This window comes from Rattus norvegicus, chromosome 4, assembly GCF_036323735.1.
Source record: "Rattus norvegicus strain BN/NHsdMcwi chromosome 4, GRCr8, whole genome shotgun sequence".
In the NCBI taxonomy this organism is placed as follows: Eukaryota; Metazoa; Chordata; class Mammalia; order Rodentia; family Muridae; genus Rattus; species Rattus norvegicus.
In genome coordinates this window covers 111,295,964-111,308,843 of record NC_086022.1, presented here as the reverse complement: position 1 = coordinate 111,308,843, position 12,880 = coordinate 111,295,964, and the positions used below count along the sequence as shown (strand labels likewise).

The window sequence follows — 12,880 nt, the reverse complement described above, 5'->3', positions numbered from 1 at the left end:
TGGTCCATGAGTCTTCAGGATTTGGGAATTTTCAAGCTTGTGGCAGACCATGTGTCAAAAGCACAAGGTATACCACACCTGAGGAGCCAACATCCTAGCTTGTCATCTGGCACACATACATAACACACACACACACACACACACACACACAGAGAGAGAGAGAGAGAGAGAGAGAGAGAGAGAGAGAGACTTTCCTGCCAATCCTCCCACCCCTGTCAAGAAGTATAATGTTCTCTGAGAGCTTTACGTTTCACTGATGCCTACTTTTTAACACATTTATGCCCCCATAATACTACTTTATTAAATGAAACTGGTTCAGTATGGACTGGGGTTGTATTAAGCAGCAAGCTTTCCAATCACAGCGAACCAGCACAGACCTGCTATCTGTAGCTGGTTCCCAGACATTCTCCCTTTATTCATAGGCTTGCTTTGCCAACAGGCAGAAGGCAGCCTTTTCAGAAAGCCATTAGAGGTACAGGCTATTGTTGCTGCCCTCAGTCATAAACTGTGAATTCAGTTTCCCTTCTCAGTGTCACAGGAATTTCCTCCTGGGGATACATACGTAGGCTCTATCTAGCCAACACAACTCCCTCCTCCATTATGGATTTTAAGCTTGCATTGAGGCCCACTTAATGATGGATGTTGCTAGTGGCTCTTCTCTGCCTCTATCACCTCCCTGTACATTAAGAAAACTATGGAACATCCATATACAAAAGCACTGATAAGGAACTGAGTCCTCTTTCCCAGAACTATTCAAGTTCCTTTGGGAACTTGTTAATGCATGTGTTCTATCTATAAAAAAAATCCATAGTGACTCTTCAAGTTTCCTCCTCCTTTGGGAGTGGGTCACATAGACTCATGTGATTTTCTATTTATAATAATATCAATAACAGGTGCTAAAGGAATCTAGCCTCATCAGAGAACCTAGACTGTCAAAGCCTTGCTTCTCCATTGGGAAGGAAATTATGCTTAGACTAGACACAAGACAGGTCCCTGCAAAGTCATGACTGAATGGCCTTTACAAAAGTTGCATGAGACCAACTACTTGAAGTAGAATAAGTAATGGTATCATTGTATTTCATGAGAGAAGAATCTATTTTCAGTAATAAAAAAAGGATCGTCTCTCTAATCAGGAAACTCCCACGGACTAAGGGGGCAGTGACACTTGCTTGGCTGTTACTTTCTTACCTTCATGTCATAAATCATAAGTCTACTTCATTAAGTCTTCATAGTCCTTGCCATGGAAAGAGCATAAAATTTATATACACATACATATATATGTATAAGTATATAAATATAAATATATGAATGCATATAATATATAGCCACTTACAGTCAGGCATCTGACCTTCTAAACCCGAAGCCACCCTGCACTGGCAGCATTCTCCTTGGCAAGGTATTTAACTGATCTTAAAGTGAATGTAATAATGATGCCTACCTAAGAGCATTGTCAAAGGTGCAAGATTCAAGATGATGCATGTGGAAAAAAGGCTTCTTAAAATATAGAAAGCCCTGTGCATGCTAATGCTCCTCTCTCCACTCTGGGGAAATGGCAGACAGGAAAAAGAACTATTGATCACACTCTGTGGCCTCCACGTAGCACCTCAGTGATGAATGCAGTGCAGAGGGGAGAGGCTGAAAGGTAGGTCTTCCAGGAGTTCCACTGAATGTGATTCATCAGTCCCTGACTGTGAGTTAGCAGGCACTGTGCAGCTTAGTCTGCAGCCATTCATGAGGATCCATCTTCTCCCCTGGCATTCATGTTCTCACTTACATTACAGCTCTGCCCCTGGTGCTTCACTGGGGAGAAGTAATGATTGAACAAGGAGCCCAGAGGTTGCTGCCTATGAATACAGAGAACCCTGTGATGCGACCACACCCCAACAATCATCTCAGCCACTTGCATTCTAAATTTGATTTGTAGCCAGTACCAAGACACCCAAAAGTCAGCAAATTAAATTCAACACTTTCTCATCCAGTTGTGGAGGCTGGATACGCATAAGGCCAGGGTGTACTGTGTATGTCACAGACAGAAGATTCTACTCAGTCTGAGAACTTTCCTGAAGTGTTTTATCTTAACAGTACAATATTTTATACTACATTAAAATGCAGATAGATATGAAATAAAAAAACTTGATAAAACTATACATTTCTCTTTCTATGTGCCTTTAATTTTCTTCTTTCCATGGACTGGACACAGTAGCAGCCAGTTTTGGTCAGACAAAAGGCAGCAAAACTTTCTGTTTAAAAAATTCTTCCAGTCTTTAAAATCTCCAAGTTACTTATTTGTTGATTTTTTTTTTGCATTTAGAAATCTTGTAGCTTTGTAACCTTGTATCCTTGGAACCAAGGATAAATTCATTATCTGAAAAGTCAACTTAATTTGTTTGACACCTGTCTGTAGATTCATGTTCTAAGAAAGAAAAAAGTAGAGTTCCGAAACAGCCATAATTACAAGGATGTGAGGTGTGATGCTCTATTGATGGTGCAGAATATGGGTGCCCGGGTGGAGTGTGAGGATGGCAGTGGGGTGGTAATATATGTATTAAAGGTGCCTAGGCAGGCTTAGCCAGGCAAGAATTCCTGCTGCATCATCAATGATACGTGATGACCATGGACTATCTCTCTTCTCCCGTTGGATACAGGGATCTTAAAGGTCTTTGTGGATGATTCTTCTTAGGACAGAGCACTTTCCATTGAAGCATGCTTAATGCTTTGCCCAGCCACCAGACCTTATGCTGAAGAAAAGACGAAAGGAGCGTTAATGTTCAACATATCTCTGAGTGGTAAAACATTGCTGACTAAACCTAGACCCTTCTCCCAGGCAAAAGAACATAGGTTGAGATAAACATAATTGAGAGTAATGAAAAGAGCCTTGCTATGAATGCATGATCCAAAGAAAGAAGCACCTATCACAATCATTACAGATGCTATTAGTAATTCAGTTCTATTGAGAAGTGACTTGACACTAGTGTGACCAAGACTCTTCATCTGTATCAGGGCCAGCACAAGGTAGATTCCACGGCAAGTGAAACCTTGACCCAGTCTTTACACTACATGTATATACTATTAGATCTAGGTGTGCTTGGCACGTTTAATTAGAACTTTTCCTATTGGACAGGAGCTTGAACTCATGATTTTTGCATGCAATAAGGTTTGTTAACTGCTGTATCATCATACACATCAAAATGGTCCATTTGCAGATATTTTCTAATTTATACATCATTGGACACATTGACTCCACTAGTTCACTGTTCACCGAATGTCAATGTTAAAAGTAAATGTGAGCACAGCACCAGAGTGAGTGGGAGATAGAATTCTGCTGAGTTGTTGGTATCAGCCATCTCTATATCCAATCTCCTCTGGTCCATTTGAACTGTCCTGGCCACTTGCCCAGACTCAGATGATGTGCAATTCTGAGGGCCACCATGGTGGGTATCAAGTAGTGATCACCAGGTATCCCTGTCCCTGATGTTCGTTCTCCTTGGTACTGTGCCTCTCCCATTGCTTCTGCCCTGTAAAGGGTTGTAGTATCCAACTTCATTCCTTTATTTAAAGAACTGGACCAGTCATTGCACATTTTAAGATCAACATGGTGTTGTTGAGAAGTCCTGAAACCCAGGAATCTGTTTTGAGTACAACTTAGACTCAATTGAGACTAACAGTCTATTTTTTTAAACTTCCGTTCTTTCTATTGCCAAGAAGGTTTATATTCTAATATAGAAGATGTGGGTTTCAGGCTCATTTCTTCGTTTTCCAGTGAAGTTCCTATAGTCAAGGACAAAGGCATGAACATCTTTCTCTTTATTGATTTTTCTAGGTTAAGATTCAGGGCTCACAGAGCATCATATGAGATAATGACTTATGAAAATAAGATACCTTTAAAAACATGCCTTTAATTTTTGAAAATTAAAAACTATATTTTATTTGGGGGCATACTTTGTGATAACTGAATATAATTTATGGTTTTAGGGAGCAGAATAGATTGTTTTGGGATCATGAGCATGTTGTTCTTTCAAAGGACCCTGGCTTTATTTCCAGAGTCCACATAGTCCATCACAACCATCTATAAATTTAGTTCCAGGGGATCCAATGCCCTCCATGGACACCAGGCATGCATTCAAGAAAAATACCTATACACATATTATATGTTTAAAAATGAGTGGTTTCAACATAAAAGAAAGACATCCCTTATAATTTTAAACCATTGCAATCTGTGGCCAAAAATAAAAAATAAAACAATTGCCAACCTGTGAGTCATTTCTGAGTTCTAGGTACTTACCAAGGATGTTTTACTCTCTACATCATTTGTGTTCTCTAAAAATCCAGTGATCCTGACTCTTGTGTTATTCTCTTACATACTCCACAATGATGGAGGCCTGGCAATAGTTAAATTTTTTCAAAGTATCTGACCAAGGCAGTCTTAAAATACTGGACCATCTCTGCATCTACATCCTTAGCCATTGCAGGATAGTATTCCTCAGTAATGTAGCCATTAATAACAATTAGAAACATGTATCTGAAAGAGCAATGTTTTATTATTCTGGCAATGGGGGAAGATGGTAGAGGGCCAGCAGCCAGTTGGTGAATATTTTGTATCACTTGTTTGTGAAGCCATTGCATTCTTTCTCAAGGATTTAATACACAAATATATCTCATTTACTGGTGTCAAGGGCCCTGTGTTTGCCTCAAGGCTAAGGAATGAATTGGCTGGCCTAAGGTCTTGTCTTATGATTTCTAGTTAATTGTTATATAAAGCAGAGGCTACATCTATTCATTTCCATTTCTCTGTATTCTCTCCCTCCCTCCACCCCTCCCTCCCACCTACCCCCTCCTCTCTCTCTCTCTCTCTCTCTCTCTCTCTCTCTCTCTCTCTCACACACACACACACACACACACACACACACACACAGAGAGAGAGAGAGAGAGAGAGAGAGAGGAGGGGGTAGGTGGGAGGGAGGGATGGAGGGAATATACATATGTGCACAACTTTAAAGACTTTAAAGTGAAAGGTATACCAGTATTTGGATAAATCAAGACAATCCATGACCTCCAATTCTCAGAAATTGGCTAGAACTCAGAGAGTTATTACTACAGTCTAAGAGCAGAAAAAAAAAAAAACAAGGAATATGTATGGAGCAGCAAAAAGAAGAGGCAACCTGTTTTGTGCTTTGAATAAGCTCCCTTGTGTCTGTCTATTGGAGTTGCAGAGAGTTAAGAGAAAAGTTGTAGGTGGAAGGTGCAGTTCAGTGGTGATCGTTGCCTCACATGCTGAAGTGAAGGCATTGGGGTCAATCCCCAACAAAGGAAAAAAGGAGAAATGAGGAGGAGCCATCATTGGTAATTGGTAATTAAACTAAACCTTTGAAACCACAAGGTTCATTTTTATGTGGTGGCCAATAATGAATTTCTTCCCAAATAGGTAGTTTCCATTATGTGCCTGGCCCAGTGCAGGCACTGGCGACAGCTAATCGACAGACATGGTACTTGCTTTCCATGAGCTAATTATGTAGTAGGCCACCCAAACAACTAGTAGTTCCTCTTTGGCAGCCAGATCAGACAGCTATTCTTGCAGTTTAAAACTCACTTGAGTTGCTTGACTTTAGGTCTCTTGTCCAAACAGGATGTGATGTTCGCTTCCCAGTTCATGCCTAAGGATGTATGGCCCTCCATACAGGACACATATGCTTGTGAAGTTAGGAGAAAATATAATGTCCATTTGCTAACTTTATTTTTCTCGCACAGCAAATGTCAGTTGGGGCATTGCTGGTCAAACATACCTTATAATGAGCTTTGGTAATTTAGCTCCTAGGATGGCTCGGTTATAGAACCCCGTAAAAGTTTATTGACTCCTGCTTGCTGGCTTAGGTTGTAGGTTAGAATGTACTTCAGAAATTAGCTTCATCCAGTTTAATGACTTCATTACAGAGCAGTTTGCGTGCTCTCAAGCACTTCCCAATATATTTTAAACACGAGTTTGTAACTATCTTGAGCTATTCCCACGAAGTGGGAGAGACACATTTGGCTTCCTTAAATTGTCAAGATAAAATGTCAGTGTCCAGGTGGTTGTGTATCTTCAACTGTTCACATAGACAGAGGTGGCTCTCTGAATGTTTTAGTGTCCAACTCTGGGGCTATAAAGAGATTGTGGGGGTGGAAGATGCCTTAGTAAGATGATTAGTATCTAAGCATGGGGAGCAGAGTTCGATTCTCAGAACCCAAATGAAAAATGTGGGCATGGTGGCTAGTGTTTGTAATCCAGCTTTGAGAGGCATAGGTAAGTAGATCCCTTGGGTTTTCTGGTTAGATATCTTAATCAGATGAAGAAGACTCTATCTCAAAATAACAAGGTGAATGACACATTTGCTCTCTGGTCTCTACACACATGTACACACACATGTACACACACATGCATGTGGAAGCACACACACACAGATCAATATGATTATACAATTTTTTAAGTATTTGAAAACTACATTTACAGAGAGATCACTATGATAATATAATTTTTTAGGTATTTGAAAATTACGTTTACAGCTTACATAAAATTAAAGACAATAATGAGTAATGAGTATTCATAGCCATTTATTAACATGTATCCATCATTAAATGAACTAGAATTTCCTCATATCTTAACATATTCGTGGTATAGCATACTATTGCACAACTAATGAATTTCTCTTATGATTTTCAAGGATACAGTAATGTGTGCAAAGTTGAACACTTGCATTTTTGTTTTCTTCATCTTTTTGAGACAGGGTCTCTCCGTATATGGTGGCTGGCCTAGAACTCACTGTGTCAACCAGGCCAGCCTTAAATTTACAGAAATATATCTGCTTCTGCCTCCCAAGTGCTAGAATTAAAGGCATGTGCCACCATACCCTCATTACTATTTTATTTATACATTGAATTGCTCACTTTGTGTGTGTGTGTGAGAGAGTGAGAGAGAGAGAGAGAGAGAGAGAGAGAGAGAGAGAGAGAGACCGAGACCGAGACAGAGACAGAGACAGAGAAGTAGGTTTGGTTTTATGTATGTGTATATAATACTAATATGTTCAGGTACATGTGTTGCAGCCTTCACATGAAAGCCAAAGATCAAACTAAGGTATCATCCTCGCCTGCTTCCCATCAGTTTTCTTGATAAAGACTCTTTCATTAGACTGGACTTGTGACTCAGCTAGTTTCAATGACCTGTAAGACCCAGGGATCTGCATGTCTCTGTCTTCCCATTGATGGGACAATAGGTGGACACTACCCCCCCTCATCTTGTTATTAACATGATTTCTGGGAGCCTGGCATGGTAGCACATGCCATTATGTCCTGTACTCAGGAAGCAGAAACAAAAACATCTCGGTGAGTTTGAGGCCAGCTTGGTCTAGAGAATAAATTCCAAGACTTCCGTGGCATACAGAGAAACTATCTCCAAACAAACAAACAAACAAACAAGCAGAAAACAAGATTTCCAAGAACCAAAGTTAATTCTTTATGAATACAGAGCAATCAGTCTACTACTTGAGCTATTAACCTAGGCCCCATAACTTTTTAAAAATTATTTTCAACAAGACTAATAACTTCTCCTTTAATTACAAATATATGGCAATTCTATCAGAAACTAAAATGTGCATTTAAAAGAAAAAATAATTCACCTGTCACTTTATCATCAGGGTAGAAATCTTATAAACATTTTGCTACATACTTGTATATAAATGTATGCCCTAATATAGTTAAAAACCTGTTCTATATATTTGGATCTCAATACCATATATATAAATTTATAAAGCTGCAGATCATATTTCTTAATATGTATTTCTTAATTTATAGTAACTAGAAACTTTGAAAATGTTCCCTTTTTTCTATCCCTCCTCTTTTATTAGAAACAGAGTGTTCTGTTCTGTAGGCAAAAGGCAAACCACCAACCATTTTCCATTAGTAAAGGAATAGATGGCTTCCCAGGTTCTCACTGTTGCAGGGACACTGTGAGTATATGGCTTCATGAGTAACTCAGAATCACTTTCATGTCATGTCATGTGTGTTTCTGAGGTTGTTTTTTTTTATTTTTCTATCTTTTTTTATTAACTTGAGTATTTCTTATATACATTTCGAGTGTTATTCCCTTTCCCGGTTTCTGGGCAAACATCCCCCTCCCCCCTCCCCTTCCTTACGGGTGTTCCCCTCCCAACCCTCCCCCCATTGCCACCCTCCCCCCAACAGTCTAGTTCACTGGGGGTTCAGTCTTAGCAGGACCCAGGGCTTCCCCTTCCACTGGTGCTCTTACTAGGATATTAATTGCTATCTATGAGGTCAGAGTCCAGGGTCAGTCCATGTATAGTCTTTAGGTATTGGCTTAGTCCCTGGAAGCTGTGGTTGCTTGGCATTGTTGTACATATGGGGTCTTGAGCCCCTTCAAACTCTTCCAGTTCTTTCTCTGATTCCTTCAATGGGGGTCCTATTCTCAGTTCAGTGGTTTGCTGCTGGCATTCGCCTCTGTATTTGCTGTGTTCTGGCTGTGTCTCTCAGGAGCGATCTACATCCGGCTCCTGTCGGTCTGCACTTCTTTGCTTCACCCATCTTGTCTAATTGGGTGGCTGTATATGTATGGGCCACATGTGGGGCAGGCTCTGAATGGGTGTTCCTTCAGTCTCTGTTTTAATCTTTGCCTCTCTCTTCCCTGCCAAGGGTATTCTTGTTCCCCTTTTAAAGAAGGAGTGAAGCATTCACATTTTGATCACCCGTCTTGAGTTTCATTTGTTCTAGGCATCTAGGGTAATTCAAGCATTTGGGTTAATAGCCACTTATCAATGAGTGCATACCATGTGTGTCTTTCTGTGATTGGGTTAGCTCACTCAGGATGATATTTTCCAGTTCCAACCATTTGCCTACGAATTTCATAAAGTCGTTGTTTTTGATAGCTGAGTAATATTCCATTGTGTAGATGTACCACATTTTCTGTATCCATTCCTCTGTTGAAGGGCATCTGGGTTCTTTCCAGCTTCTGGCTATTATAAATAAGGCTGCTATGAACATAGTAGAGCACATGTCTTTGTTATATGTTGGGGCATCTTTTGGGTATATGCCCAAGAGAGGTATAGCTGGATCCTCAGGCAGTTCAATGTCCAATTTTCTGAGGAACCTCCAGACTGATTTCCAGAATGGTTGTACCAGTCTGCAATCCCACCAACAATGGAGGAGTGTTCCTCTGAGGTTGTTTCTTAAAGATGATTCAATTTTTCAGTATTAGTATATGTTTTATTTATTTTAATAATTTAGAGAGACTTCTTTAAAAATGAAAGTACTGGAGAGGTACATGTCTCCAGAGTCTCCGTTCCCTCTCATTTCTCTGAGAGTGTGACACATGCTTTTAGCTCTGTAGACTTCCCGTTACCTTTCTCTGCATGTATCTCTAAGACTAATTCCAAAATCTCAGAGTATTGGGCAGTTTTCTTCTCTCTGGGGGAAGCCAGCTTCTGCGAGGTTCAGACAGAAAAGAGTTCATAGTGTTTTACTCAATAATGTGGACATATCATTACCTCTTCCTATCCTGTTGGTTAATTTATACATTACCATGCCCTGAACTCAAGCCTCCAGAAGGTTCTTAAGAGGTAAAACTTAGGACTTTCAATGTTTTCAAATCTAAACATGAATGATATTGGTAGAAATAATAATAGAAATAGCTCACACAAATTCCCTGGCGGCAGGAATGGAGTTTTCTAAAGACTCATTTTAGAGTGTTCCTTTAGTCTGGTTGGATTAAGATGACAAACAGTTGCTTTATAGCAAGATATATGATTTTCAGTGTTTTTGCTTCACTTTGTGGGTTGGTGATTGTGGATTAAAATTTTGGAAGTTGACGAAATGATGAGTCTTACCTTGTTCAAAGTAATTTACACATGAACTGTCAGGTCAGTGCCTAACCACTCTCTAATTGGAAGTACAGCCCACTACACAAAATAGAACTCATGTCTTATACTGAATATGGATATCTAGGTCAGAACTTCTAAGGGAGAACTCAATACTGTTTGTTATTCTGCTAAATGGGCACAGTAATAATGTCTCTGAGTTCTTATCTTGATACTTATTTATTATTGCATCTAGCAACCCTCATCAAAGAGGCTCCTTATGTAATGGGTGGTAATTTATGCAAAGATCCACAAATGTCCAAAGTGCAGAAAACACAAAACTATGGAGTGCTCAGCCCTTAATGGAACATCTCTATCAGTTCCTTCTCCCAAAAATCAGGCATCATCATGCAATCAGGGAGTAGGGGGGAATATAAGAGTCAGAAGTAGTGTACATCTGCATCAAAACAGTAATTTCTAGGTTGGACATAACATTGCTACTACATACATAAAATTGCAAGGGTTGTGACTACATGCACATGGACTGTATAAGATCAAGCTACCAAGATCCCAGAAGGGGTAGAGAGGAGATCATCAAGTCCCATCTCTAGATGAGAAGAAGTTGTTGACAATTGATTGCTGCTGGGTGAGATAGAATGAGCTTTCTTCAAGGATGTGGTCACTAAGAAACTATGTTCTTGTAGATCACCCAACACCTTTGAACATATAGGCAGCATTAAGTACACTCATAGGTTCTAAAACCAAACAAACAAAGAACATGTGAAGGAAAAGAGAGCATGAGAGGCGAAAGTGATGGATGGTATAGGGAGGGAATTGGAAGGTTGGGATGGATCTGATCAGAACATGCTACATACATGTATGATGTTCCCAAATAGTAACACTTTTTTTGTAAACTACTTTACAAATGGGAAAACTGAGTGATTTAAACCAAGGGACAGTTTTTGTAGAAAATTTCATCTGAAAGCTCACATTTCAACATGGCGGCCACTAGCTTTGTATACATCTATTTAAACTTGCCATTTGAATTAAGTTTTGGTAGTTATTATACCCATTGTATTCTCACATGGGCAGTGTCAGTTAACTCTGTTCAATTGTACAAATGTTCTACATTTTTATTGATGCAATAAGTCCCACTGGATAGCTCCTTATATCCTCTCATTTAAAACCAATTGTACTGTTCTTCAGCATGTCTTACTGAAACTCGTGGCAGAAGTAAACATTTCTCCCAGCAACACTTACTGTAATTCTATACAAACCTTTTGAAAGAAACCCATTTTTGCATTCCAAAGCTGTACCCGGGCACATTAAAGCATATTATAATGTCAGTGTGTTTAAATTATCCACACAGGATCCATAATTACCATGTTAGGTCTTTTAATGCACATGTCCCTTAATTTTGTATTTTTCTTAAAAATGCCCAATTTGAATTTGCACTTAACCATAAATAATAGAGTGCGTAGCTCACACATATCAATGAGAATCGCCCTTAGAAGTGTAAGATTGCTTGCTTAATACCAAGGAATGCTTTGGAAATCATCAAATCCCTTGACAGATGCATGCTGCCACAGGATTTATTTTCTTCTGCTCATAGCTAAAATAGCATCCATTGCATTTTGCCATTTAACAAAATTGGAGACGAAGGTTATAGCAAAGTGATTTACAAATAGCGATTGCATTTCCCAGCTTACCTATTTCCATAAATAAGTCCAGAAATTTCATCTAAATTTTAACATCAGGTCCAGCAATATCGATATTTGTCTCTACAGTAATAATACAAGAATGTGTCAGCCATTGATCTCACTAGATGACAGAAATTGTCTCATGCCTTGGCATTCATATTTTTCTTTTCCATTTTGACTTTACCCAATTGGCACAAGGAGCAAATGTTTATAGGCTATGATTTCAGTAGAATTGAATGCCCACCACCATCTGCTTCATTAATGACAGGTGCCTGGAATCCCATTATTAAAAGTCTTTGTTCACTAATCTCAGGGACAAGTGATAAAAAAAAAGGCATGGTGGTGGTACAGACATGAGGACTAAGACAGTTCGCAGACAGTTTATGCTACACCATAATGGAATTTTCCTATTTTGCTATTCTTTCTTCCTAATAAGTCAAAAACACCTCTTCATTGGCATACTGTTTATTACAGTTGGTATTTCGGATAGGAGATAAGGTAGGTGTTTCTAGGTACACATTTAGAAAAGTGGTGAGATGAATATTGATGAAAACGATATAGAGACATAAAGTGATAACTTTGGGGATGAGCATGAAGGGACAACATTAAAAAGAAAACTAAAGATGTTTGAATCTACGTTAACTATTCAAGAAAGAAGCTTCCATTGGTCCCACTAAAATATAACAGAAACTATAGCATACCCTGGATAAAGAGTCTAAGAATCATTCACCAGGGCCATCATCAATGGGACACGGGTATAGAAGAGTTTGTGACACGAGTATATTAGTAGTCTTTCTGCTGTCAATACAGAGACTGGGCTGCAAATCTGATCTCAAGAAAGGAACGTCTAATAGTAAATCAAGTGAAGGGAACTTCAAATGTCAGAAGAAAGTGATCTTGAGGATGAAAACCTGCAAAGCCATTCTAGTTGCTCGGCTTAGCCTCTTCAGTCACTCACTCGATGTTGAAGATGCAGAGACTGTTCCTTATGACCTTTCTCTAACCCAAAAGGTCACAGAGAACATACACCCTTTTCATCTTTATGTGGTTAGCCATAACTTTTGCTGCTGTATCCATTTTTAGCTCAATTATTTTATATTATTCTGTCTAGTTACCCAGTTTATTTCCTGGTGTGTTGGGTCTTATCTCTACAATCTTCTAGATCTCTAGATGACTTCTTTTTACACCTTCAATCCAATACAATATAATAAGAGCCAAACTGAGGGACCTGGGTTATAGTCTTCCGAGTATACTCTACCCCATCAGTGTTTTTAAGAATTGCTTTGCTATGATTGAAATGAGATTGCTTTGATTCTGCCTAGGAAACATCTAATAAAGTCATTT

The 12,880-nt window shown here is 39.2% G+C and overlaps 1 protein-coding gene across 5 annotated transcripts in view; it reads left to right on the top strand.

The window, feature by feature from the left end:
• Positions 1-12,880, top strand: part of Ctnna2 (catenin alpha 2) — a 1,149,087-nt gene that overhangs the window by 692,508 nt on the left and 443,699 nt on the right. The window lies entirely within an intron of this gene.